This window comes from Panicum virgatum, chromosome 2K (assembly GCF_016808335.1).
Source record: "Panicum virgatum strain AP13 chromosome 2K, P.virgatum_v5, whole genome shotgun sequence".
NCBI classification, from domain to species: Eukaryota; Viridiplantae; Streptophyta; class Magnoliopsida; order Poales; family Poaceae; genus Panicum; species Panicum virgatum.
Window position 1 is genome coordinate 52,524,309 of NC_053137.1, and position 10,739 is coordinate 52,535,047.

Consider the following 10,739-nt stretch of genomic DNA (forward strand, 5'->3'; position numbering starts at 1 on the left):
AAGGCGAGTATGCAAAGATGCCGACCGCGAGGGCCGGGATGGCAAATTCGTTGGCGAGGGGAGTACTATCAAGAGGCTGTTGGATGCTGATTTTAGAGAAGTTTATCTATTTTTATCTATTTAACTACTTTTACATTGTTTCTTGGAGATGCTCTAATAGAGGTAAATGCATTCTACCAAGGATACATACACATGTTGTCTATTCTTTTTTTTAGGGCAACACATATTGTCTATTCTGATCACAGTGTGTTGAACATTATTAAACGTGTTGTTAGAGCGCCACTTTTTCTGACGGAACGCCTGTTCGGGAGGGTTCCGGTTCCTCCAAAAATGACTCCGGCTCTAGTTTCATTAGTAGAGCGGCTTTACTAGTAGAGCTAAAGTTGTTTTAAAAAAATATTTGGCAAAATGATTTCTCCATTCCGGCTTTGCTTCCATCGAGGTGAAAATCATCCATGAACTTGGTGAAGCCACGATTGTGTGGCTTCACCATGCTAGTGGAAGCCGGAAACAGCTTGGTGGTCAGCTTCACCGCTGAAGCCGGTCCAAAAAAAACATGTTTGAGAGGGCAGCTGAAGATGGAGCTGCTTTTGACGCTTCCCAGACACGCCCTGACTAAATCTTGCAACCCCGTAAAAACTTTAAATGAACCCGTAATATCTGATGTGACATATTTACTCCTATCGAGGAATATATTAGTGGAGGCCACAAGAGGGCAACCTTTGCCCACAACCGCAATTACCGCTATGATTCTGCATTCCTTTTTTCAGGTTGTGACTTCCGAGAAATGACTGTGTAGATCTCGAATTTGAAAAAGTGGCATATGAGTTTCTCCTAGAAACTTTTACACTCCTTATCTACTACCTGCAATTGGGGGCGAAAGCTATACGCGGTTTTTTGCTTAGGTATAAAAGACAATCGTTGTTTTGAAGTATAGAATAGATAGATGATCAATCAAAATAGTCGGGCGATGGATTCATCATATATAGCATTACCAATTGTCAAACTTTATAGTCCGTTATTCCGAAAAAAAATCAGCAAATCTGGTTGTGGAAACATTTTGAAACATTTTGAGGGCCCATAACATGGAAGGAAAGTTTGTTGGGTGAGACAGATCGCATACCCGACAGCCCAGTCATCTTCTCCTTGCACACGGAAATCCTATCCATCTTCTGGAAAAAAAATTTTCTAATTATCTTCTGATGTTTGAGATTAGTGCAAGTTCCGTCCGCCGCCGTACGATCTTCCATGTTGTGGCGATAGACTTCTTCTTTTCGGTTCTGATTTCCCGTTCTGTTCCAATCTGAAGCTCATCTTCCTCGGGGCATCGAGGAGGCGACCACGCGGTTCGCTGCCGCATGCTCGTTCCCCGCACCGCCTCCCTACCCCTCGCGAAGTCCTCCAATCCCCACCACCCGCGACTCCACCTCGTACCGCGCATCCGTCGCTGGATCCGAGCCCCTCCGCTGCCGCGCGACACAATGGCATTCTCCTTTGCATCTACGGTGTCGAATCCATTCTAGACGCCGGCTGCATCGAATCATTCCGGAGACCGACGGGGTCGAACCCCTTCCAGACGCTGGTGGCTCCGAACCCCTACCAGAAGCTGGCCCCGGCCATGATGCAGGCGCTGTCGTTGGTCGTCCTCGTCCTTGCCCTTCAGGTTCAGGTTCCAGCAGCCGCAATAGCAGGCGACGCCTGCGGCGCAGCCCTTTCCCCTGTTGCTTGCTCACATTGGTGTACGCTATATTCCGGTCTAACTCGTTGCTCATTCCACTTCTGGGTTGTCAAGAATTCGAGTGCAGAGGCTGGGTTAGTTTTTTTGGCTGCAAATTTCTTCATAAACCTCATGGTTGTGCTATTCTCTCTCGTGCAAGTGACTCTGAGATTTGATTCGCATCTTCTTGCTTTTCTGTGCATTCTTTGTAAGATTTGACCGACTTTAGTTTTATTTGTGTAGCTTCTTCGATTCGTTTGTTGTTTTGATGATGGCTCCTGCGAGTTCAATTGGATTCTACTCGAGCCATGGGTGAGAGTAGTAGTCTCCCAAGTGACGGATGCTTGGAGTTCTCGTTCTGTCCCAAGTGGCACATGAGAACTTCCATGATGAGGTTTGTTTACACTATGTTTCTTGGCGGAATTGATATGTGATGCATTCTTTTTTTACTATTGATCTATTAGTAACCTGTATTGGTATTGTACACCATAATAATAGGGGGAAATGTTGTGTTAATGCCATTACAGTCACAGCCTCCTAAATTACAGGTTTCATGTGTCCATTGCTTAAAGGGAAAAAGTACTACTAGAGCATATTTGGCCTCTGAAACTATATGCCTCATAATTGGGACTTGGGTTCAGATGTATTAGCAACAGATTCAACAACTTTTATAATTGTATTATTACTCTTCTTTTAAACTTTATATAGGCTTATTAACATTTGTAGCACTGATTGCAAAATCATATACCAATTCACTTCAAATTCACTTCAAATAAATCAACATTTCTCCTGCAACATTTGAACAATTTTAATGTGCACTTAGCAACAGGTTCAACTACTTTTATAATTGTATGATTTTATCTCACCGTTCTTATTGCAAAATCATATAACAATTTATTTCAAATAAATCAACATTGTGGTCAAGGCGTTTCAACATTTCTCCTACAACATTTCAACAATTTAATGTGTACTTTGCAACAGGTTCAACAACTTTTATAATTGTATCTTACTGTTCTTATTGCAAAATCATATAACAATTTACTTCAAATAAATCAACATTTTGGTCAAGGCATTTCAACATTTCCCCTGCAACATTTTAACATTTCTCCAGTAACATTTCAACAATTTTCATTTGTACTTAACAACATTTCAACAAAGTCTGAAATGCCAAATTTTCATTTGTACTTAACAACAAGTTCAACAACTTTCAAAAGTATACCAGCAATTCTTTATTGCTAAATCAACATTTTTGTAAACATGTTCCAACAATTTTTTAACATTATATTTATATTATTTATTGTATATAATGTGGCTTTTTTCCTAACAGGGGACTATTATTGTTACATCATAATATCTTTGGATTAAGAGGACTACTATATGTTACATCTTCTTGTCACTACACTAATAGTGTTCTTTTCATTAATACTGAAAATTTCGTTGCATTCAGCTACAATTCGAACGGGACTACTCCGCCGCGGTTCTATAATTCAGATTTAAAGTTTGTAAACTTTGAATTAAGATTTCAAGTTACGTCTCCTTCTCATGTTTGTAAACTTTGAAATTAAGATTTGAAGTTACGTCTTCTTGTCAAGTCCCCACCCGTTACTTTCCCCCTTCTAACCACATGTCCCCGCAAAAAATTCTTAAGCTTGCTTTGTATTTATTACGTTTCGTTGTTTCCAATCAATGTGCACGGAAAAAAAAGTCAAGCACGCCAAAAAAAAATCAAGCACGCAAAAAAAAAGTCAAGCACGCACGTGGTACCTAAAGTTGGATGATTACAGAGCAGAACGGAACAGGAACTGAGCGTGCGCGTGGTGGGCTATAGAAGCGTTCTGCGGGCTTAATGGGCTTTGAAGATACAACTCTTAACCATCTTTCGGAAGGGATATAGGACAACCCCCCCCCGCACGCGGCTTTTCCGAAGACAGGCCGCGAATACCCATTGACCCGCCGTCCAAGCTCAAAGCAAATCCAAGATCCACCAAGCACCTATCTGCCTAGCACAAGAACCCGACCACCTACTCCCAAAAAAAAAACGACCACCATGCTGCCTCTCACTGCTGCCATTCCGATCCCGCCGGCACCTGTAGAAGGCAGAAGCTCTGGTCAATGATCCCGCTGGCGCTGCAGGTTCGCTCTATGCCGTTGCTGCTGAGAAAGGCTTTGTCTCAATAATTACAATTTACAAGTAGAAATAGGTTCCGGTTGATCTTGAGATGTGATATAACCAAGTAACTCAATAAGTTTGTATCTTCTGAACCTTAAACCGGTAGGACTCCAAAATACAGTTTACCTCTTTGGTTTGTGAATTGTCATGAATATTTGTGCTATGTATCAGCTACTGTGAAATCTGGTGTTTGGAGGCGTGTGCTATATCATGGATTTATATGGATTTCTTTGTGCGACAGAAGTAGCTAGTTACCATTTCACAAGCTGCTGGCTGATTTAATTTGAGATTCTGGTGCATGTCTATTTGGTATAGTTTATTGTGAGCACTAAGAATGAAAGTCCTATATATAGGAGAAGAGCATATGTTAGTGTGTTAAAGCGTGCAAATTTCCTATTAGCTAGACCCGTGATGCTATATATGCAGGAGCCGCTGATTGAGCATGTATGAGTTTCTTCTTAACAAGTGTGCATGCATATGGATATATATAGATCCAACTCTCCTTTCCCCCCTCTTCGTGTTTGGTGGCGCTGCGGTGTCCATCGCGATTGCGGACGTGTGGCACAAGGGCTCGCGTAGCCTAGCTGCTTGCGGGTGCAACGCCGCATCCTCTCCACGTGCATGGGCCCCTTATAACTTTAATTTATTCCCCCTCCCTCCTCCTTAATTCGGAAACAGTTCCTTTAACTTTGGTCCCTTTGCATTTAGATCCCTGACGTGTAGGACCACGTGTCAGTGACCTCTCTCTCTCATCCATGAAAGCAGCGGCAATAGCATTGCCTGGCGAAAGAAGGGATGGAGGGAGATGCTTCCCTGACGCATACATGCCTTCCAGTTGTGCCAGGTGCCCCTCTACCACACCGGGCGGCACCAACAAACGACGGCAATCAGCAGTAGCTCTTGCAACCGCAGAAGCCTAAGGTGGCCACTCGTGAGTAGCAAGATCTAGATAGAGGACGCTCGCCCCTGAGGAAGGAGAGGAAGCGGTAGCACCAGTTGGAGGGAGCGTAGGTGGTGGTGATGGGAATGGGGACGCTGGAGCGCCTTCCACGAAGGCGCCAGGTAGGGAGGGGAAAGGAGTGGCTGACAGGGAGGGGAAACAAGTAGAAGGTGATTCTCCTCACCTGCCCTAGCAGTCGTAATTCCTGCTCGCGATGGTGGCCGATCTGCTGTAGCCTGCAGTGGCAGATCAACACACTCCATGATGAGACGGGCAAGCAAGGAATGATGCCTCACCATTGAACATGTAAGGTATAGTGCGCACATATCCTCTCGCTTGTTCTTTTTAAAGGGCTCTAATTTAATTCAATATCAACATATATACATGGTAAAAGTAGCATTGTTTTTTTAGGTGAAAGTGTCGCTACAATGTGTGTATGGGTGTGGGTTGGGCTGCCAAACACTAGTAGAATATTGTGTACCTACTATTGGTTTTCCAAGCTTGTTTTTGCTCCAACATTGCACGATAAAAATAGGAGCAGTACCCAGAATGTTGATTACCATGCCTCTTTGGGCCCAAGTGATGCAAATCTGATGTCAAATTGTGGATGCTTATAGAATTTTGTGTATTGTCATAACTTAAGTTTTTTCCCCTGTTAACGCGGTTAAATGGTTGGGAGTTTTCATCATTAAAAATGGCACAAAAATTAAATCTAAATCATTTGGATCCCAAACTTTAGGAACCTGAACTTGTTGCAATTTTTAGTAGCAGTTTACTGTCCTCACCGATTTTAGCTTACAGGCATGCAATGCTTTAAATCTTTTCAACTAATAGGTAGTTGCAATTTTGGTAACATCTTTCATAAGCATGCAATCATTATCTTTGTTCAATATAGGTGTAAGGTTTGAATAATTTACAAAAAGAAAACCATCACCAAAGTGTGGTGGACGCCTGACTCCTGTCGGAGTTGTGTGATGATGAGTTTTAGTATATTTCAGCACTTTGCATTAGAGAAATATGATCTTACTTAACTTTAGCTAAATGTCAGTTGTATATAGCCTTCAGACTGATTTACCTGAAATATGGACATTCAGGGCTAGCCCTACTGAATTTGTTGTCCTGTTTAAATTTGCCAAATATCATAAGACACTGAATGGTAACCAGATCTGGATAACTGGGATATCTTTAGAAATTCAATTAAGGATAACATTGGAGACTGAGGAGTCAGAAGGTACATCAATCATACAGTGACTCCATTTAAATTATTGAGCAATCAGTTTACATTTGTTTGCCCCAACATAGCGAACACTATCCACATTTTTGTTGCCTATTGTATATTGCTAATTAAATCATTCAATGTTTTTCAGGTGCATGGGTGCGATGATAACTGGGATATAAGTGATCTATATGCTGCTAATCTGACACAGTCTACAGTCGACTCGGACTGAGGGACGCAAGGTGACATATGCTAGATAAATTTTATTATTTGATGCTTCTGGAATCTGACCAGCGACTGGATCTAATCATTAATTTCAGACTTCCAGTCTTGGTTTCATTTCAGCCTAGCACCTGCTAGCCGCTGGAAAAAACACTCAAGGCATGCTACTTATCTGTTATCTACTAATAAGTCCAGAACTATTGTGCATTTGTACATTCATATATAGTAGTGCTACTTCTTTAGAGAAGTAGCATGTCTCATTTTAGAGTTTGGCACGGGGTCCTAATTTTTTCGGCCCGGCCCTGTCTAAATCCTGTACCACGGAAATACTCCAAATGCCGCAACGTACAGTCCGGTTTTGACTGCTGAGCCATATCATTGATGACAGTCTTGATCTATATATGTTTGTATCTGATTCATAGATTTAATGTTTTTTGGTAGGTTTTGTCCGAGAGTCTGCAGAAGGTGAAAGGAAGATCATATACTTATAATTTGGAGATTAAATCTATTGCTGCTTCTATATATCTTTATATGGCCCCAGCCTTTCTTTGGTGTAAAGCGCCCCATAGGGAATTAGGTAAATCAGCCAGCAGATTCATTTCCAATAGTATAGGTTGGCAATCAAACAACATGTGCAGCCACTTTCATAGTTTACATGTTGGCCACTATTTTAGGCCTTACATTGATTATTAGACCAAAGACCTTTCAGTCTGATTTCTATTGAAAACCATCCTTACAATGATTATTATAGGAGAAGCTAACCAACGTGTTCCTGTGTTAGGATTCAGTTGAGCTTTATTTGCATTTATTCTTGCTTAATGCTTAGTGACACATGGATGCTTCATTGCTCAGTATATCTTTTGCCATGATATTGACAAAAATTTGAGGTGCTATATTATTTGTCTCGTGTTCCTGAAATCGGCTGCTTCTAAACCCTTTTTTTTGACAGTTCATCAGGTCCCTTGCGGATTTACTTAATTCATATATTGTTTAACCAGTGTACTGTACTATTAAGATTGTCACTTTGGAGCTACCAAATTATATGCTAAACTATAACGAAGTTCATGTCATCCATGCGCAAAACTATCGGTTGCATAGCTGATTTCATTTTTTACACCAATTTTCAGGCTTTTATAGCTGTTCTGGAAAACATATCGAATACCTGGCCCTGATTGATATCCTTGTAAGTGCCAATATTTTTATATCAAGATAAACCTTATTATGGTTTAATATCCTCTTTCTCTGTGTTATATCACTAGCAAGTATCTGTGTTTTCACTTTTTCGGGCGGAAAATATTCAGTCTTGTTTTCCAAAGATGTTGATATGATGTCTATATAGATTGCTTGTGTACATACTGAATGGAAAGCAAATAGATTGTGCGATGCAATTTAACTGCTGCTTTATTTGATGCTTTAGTATAGCTATATGCATTTCTTCAGTTGCATCCTGCACATTCCATCTACGTTTTATTTATTATGGTCATGACATGGCGTGAAAAGCTATAGCACGCTAATGTTCTAGTTCGTGAAGTACAAAACCTTGTCACATGCAGCTGCAGTTCCTTTGTGCTACTATTTATCTGCTCATTCCACGTTACTTTCGTCGTCAGATGCAAATGGAAAAAATGTTCAAGAGTCGGACTAATGCCACAATAAATAGGGCCCATTAAGGATCCGATCCAGCATGACACTAATCTTTTGATATCGACGCCAAGCCTCGATCGATCGTCCGAGCTAGGCAGGGCAAACAACACGACCCCGCCGAGATCCGATCTCCCTGTCGTCCTCCATCTCCATATGGCGTCTCCACCGCGCAGCCGGACGCCCCCGTCCTCGCGCGCGGCAGCCACGCCGTCGCCCTACAGCCACACCGACGACGATCATCCTCCGAGCTAGCCCTACTTCTCCCCCCGGCTCGCCGTTGTTCTCGTATCCGTCGCCGCCTTATTCCCCCATCTCACCGGTTTATTATCACCCCGTCTCACCGGTTTATTCCCCCACCTCTACGCCTTATTCCCCAACCTCGCCGGGAGGCTTGCGGTGGCTGTGGCCCAGCTTCTCTCCCACCTCGACGCTGGACGTGCCGCGGACGCCGTCCCCGACCTCGCCGGGTTACGACGGTATCCCCAGGTCGCCGAGCGGTGGCCCCAACCCCAACTCGCCGTTTTATAGCCCGAGCATACACCGGGAGCGGGAGCGCACACCCCAACCCCCGGCGTCGCCCGAGTATTGCTACGGCTGTTCGACGCCGCTGGAAGATTGCTGCTGCCCGGAGGCCAGGACTGCGCCGCCGCGCAGTGAGACGGCGGCGGCGGAACACGTCATCCATCACCCCCGCGCTCGCCGGCGTTTTAGGGCAGCTAGCCCATTAGCATCGATACATCCATCGTACAACTAGCTAGCTAGCTTTAATTTGGTTGGAATGTCGCAGGTTGCATTGTGGGGCTTTCAAGTTTCAGTTGCCTTGGAAATTGTACTGGAAACTGGATCATGCATGGCTCTTATTTTTTATGTATTCTTCCCGGCGATGTGATAGGCTTGTATGAACAATAGACAGTTTCTCCAGTTTGGTTTGTGAATTGTGATTTGTGATGGATAGATGCTTAATTCTGTCAGGAGTGAGTAGCGCTCCGCTGAGCTCATCAGGAATTCAGGAGTAGGTTCATCTGTCAAACACCATCTCCATCAGAGCAAGGATATAACCCCGTAGCAACATGCCCCTGTTCACATTTCTCGCTCTCTTTTCTTAACAGTCCCTATGTTCAGTTCTCGTTTGAATTTTGTATCTGCAAACTATGCTATGAATTCAGAATTCTGAAACTCTCATTCTCTCAACCTGAGTCCCCAGTCCCAACGTACCTTCGGCTCTATGTGAATCGTAGAACGCAGGCCGGACTATTCTGTTCTTTACCCCCTCTTTTCGGGGTTATATTGAAGCCCAAGTAGATCCGGCTCGCCATGTCCGGTCGTCTGCTAGGCGGTTTTTTTTTATATTTAAAAAAATTAAAATTTCAAAAATATATGTCCGTTTTGGAAAATTTCAAAAATATACCCCGGTCGCCCTATGGGGGGCGACAGGACTCAAATGTAATTTTTTTCTTCTTCAAATTTGCAACAAAGTCCCTGGAGAAAAAAAAGAGGGGGCCTGTCGCCCCCCCAACGGGCGACAGGCCCCTGTCGCCCACCCCAGGGGCTCAAATATACCAGTGGGCCCAGCCTACAGGCGCCAGGGGGCCGGTCGCCCCTCCCGCGGGCGACTGGGGGGGCCTGTCGCCCCCCCAGAGGGCGACCGGGTCAGCCCTCCCTATATAAGGCCTCCCCCCTCATTCCTTTCTCATTTGACCTCAAAAAATCCACCAAAAATCCAGAAAAAAGAGAGGGGTAAGGAGAAGAGAAGCGGCGAAGCTCTGCCGAATTCCGCACTTGTGATCTACCGGTAACTTCCGTATAAATTCGTTGATATTGTATAATAATTTAATTTAATTAGTGGATTAGCTGAATTAGATTTGGTGCTTTAGAACACTGGTTTAGTATTACAATTTGAGTACTATTACAGACTTTTTCAAATAAAATAATTATACATTAGAATAGAATTATGACAGTACCTATATTTTCACGCATCGATTTGGTATACGATATGTGCATTGCTTAAATCATTGTTTTTTTATTTGGCGCACCACACAATAGCGCCAATGTCTTCGTCAGGATCAACCTACATTCCGTGGAGCAAGTGTAAAGCCACCGTACCCGAAAGAATTGATGTGGCGGTTCGTTATGCAAGTTCATGCAATCTGAGGTTTTAGGAGATGACTACGGCATGAGGTTCTTTATGTGTGAGAACTACGAATATGATCCACCTAAGCGATACAACAAAGACCGGGCCAAGGTAGCAGGAGAACATACGCTATTTTTCTCTATGACCTAACATTGAGTTATGATTCTAACTTGTGTTGGACAAAGTCTCCTCCGCCTCTTTGTGATTTTATGCAGTGGTTCGACACCGTGCAGTCGCAGCAGGCAAAGGACATTGTGGAACAAAAAGCAAGGTGGGCTGCAGAACGTTGGCGCCGAATGAAGCACGAGGAACAGCAAGAGGAGAAGCGCAAGAAAGAGCAAGAAGAGATCCGCAAGAGGATTGAGGAGGTGGATCGTAAGGCGGCGGCCGAACGTGAAGCTGACAGGGAGAGAAAACGAGAGAGGGCACGCCGTGCGAAGGAAGCCGGGGCCGAAGCAATTAGGAAGGGCAAATATATTAGGTGCACTCAGTAGAGTAGTACCATGTAATCCCGGCATTTTACATTTCATAAGGCATGGTAGGTTTAGATGCAACAAGAAATTATCTTGTCGCGTGCATATGCCACTGCAATTAGTTGTTTATGTTTTAATTTGAGAGCTTAACTTTGTGTGTTGTAGCCTTTACCATTAATTTGTAGTTGTAGCCGGGAGTCTATGAAATCTTTGAACTTGTCCTTAA

The 10,739-nt window shown here is 43.4% G+C and overlaps 2 long non-coding RNA genes across 2 annotated transcripts; both read left to right on the forward strand.

Annotated features, from left to right (window-relative positions):
• Positions 1–1,309: 1,309 nt before the first annotated feature.
• On the forward strand, positions 1,310–3,311 carry LOC120684485. The gene is made up of 2 exons (XR_005679320.1): positions 1,310–2,111; positions 3,045–3,311. It is a non-coding gene; the product is annotated as an uncharacterized LOC120684485 (long non-coding RNA).
• Positions 3,312–4,852: 1,541 nt separating this feature from the next.
• Positions 4,853–7,663, forward strand: LOC120696123. The gene is made up of 4 exons (XR_005684020.1): positions 4,853–5,138; positions 6,195–6,285; positions 6,707–6,842; positions 7,393–7,663. It is a non-coding gene; the product is annotated as an uncharacterized LOC120696123 (long non-coding RNA).
• The last annotated feature ends 3,076 nt before the right edge of the window (positions 7,664–10,739 follow it).